Below are 1623 nucleotides of genomic sequence, written 5' to 3' on the forward strand. Positions count from 1 at the left end.
TCTTTTTATTCTTCTTTGTAATATCTTATTCTTAATTAGAGTATCACGAATTCAAACTAGAAATAAACTTACATATTCATATTTTTTTAATTTGTATTATTTTCATGGTGAGTGTGGATAGGAAAAAAAAGTCATTTTCATTCTTTTATTTTGAATTTTGAGTACACACAAAAGAAAAATACAACATATGTAACATTTGCTTAATTAAATCATCTTCTATTAAACTAATTATTTATAAATGAATGTTGTCGTTACTTCTCCCTGTTTAATTTGTCATTAGTTGAAAAAATTAAAATTTAAAATGGTGGACAAGATCCAAGAAGAAAAAAAGTGGAAGAGAGAGGAACTGAGGAGGGGGGGGGGGGGGGGGGGGTGAGTGTAGATAATAGATGATTAATCTTTTTTATTTTTAATTTACCATAAAATTCAAAATCAGACCAATCATACAAGCTCGTGTATTAGGTAATTTCAAATTATTTTAATGGAGAAGAGTCTAACTCCATACACTTTATGAGTGTGAACTGTTAGATATAAACGTATTTTTGAGCCAAAAAATTGACATCAGGGTATTTGGGACCGAAAATGTGGATGGAGGATAAGGGTGGACATTTAGTATTGGTAGTTAAAAGTAGATACCAAATATCAAAATTTTAAATTTCGGTTCGATAATCAATAAATTAAACTTCAATTTGGTATGGTATTTAATTTGGTAATATCGTATTGAATTTATAGCCGATTGTATTACAAAGTTAATATTATTACTCCAATTATTTCTATTTTTCTATGTGGTTGCACGATATAATAGAAGATCAACAAATAAGAAGACAAATCAAGAAAATTAAATTGACACAACTAAAAGACATATGTATTTAGATTGTTTATGTTTGGTATTTAACTTTCTCTTTGAACTTGTACTAATGAGTCATGGGCTTGTTGAACTATGATCTTCATTAAGTAAATAATTCGGTATTCGATAAAAATATCAAATACCAGCTAATTCTAGTGTCTCATATCAAATCCAAATACCGTAACTCTAAAAATTTACTTTCGAATACCATACCAAATATCAAATTATCAAATATCAAACTATTAAAAAATTCGATTCAATTTTCAATATTTTATATCTAGCCCTAGATGAAGAATAATTTTATATCAATACAAATAATTAAAGGATATTTTAGTTCCTTCTCATATATATGAGCATAACTAGATAATGTTGCCCGTGCTATGCACGGGCCCAATAATATAAATGGTATAATTTGTGGCTAATAACCGAGTTTTTGAAGCGATTGTTTGCGTGGATAGAGGAATAAGTTTTTTTTATCACAAACCTGTACTTTCTTTGACGCTATTTAAGGCATAATAAGACTACTCACATGCAACATTTTTGAAATATTTTATGTTGTCAATTATCATGATTTATAGTATTTTTACGCAATTTTTAAATATAAAAAAAATAAAAATAAGACAAATAAATTAAAATGGACCCAATATATGTTATTTTTGTTGTCTCAATTTATGTGACACAAATGAAATTTGGAGAGTCATCCAAATTTTCATATTTTTTAAAAAAATGTTTGAAGTTATTAATTATTGTGATTTATAATATTTTTATGTAACTTT

This window comes from Solanum tuberosum, unplaced genomic scaffold, assembly GCF_000226075.1.
Source record: "Solanum tuberosum cultivar DM 1-3 516 R44 unplaced genomic scaffold, SolTub_3.0 scf00115, whole genome shotgun sequence".
Taxonomy (NCBI): domain Eukaryota; kingdom Viridiplantae; phylum Streptophyta; class Magnoliopsida; order Solanales; family Solanaceae; genus Solanum; species Solanum tuberosum.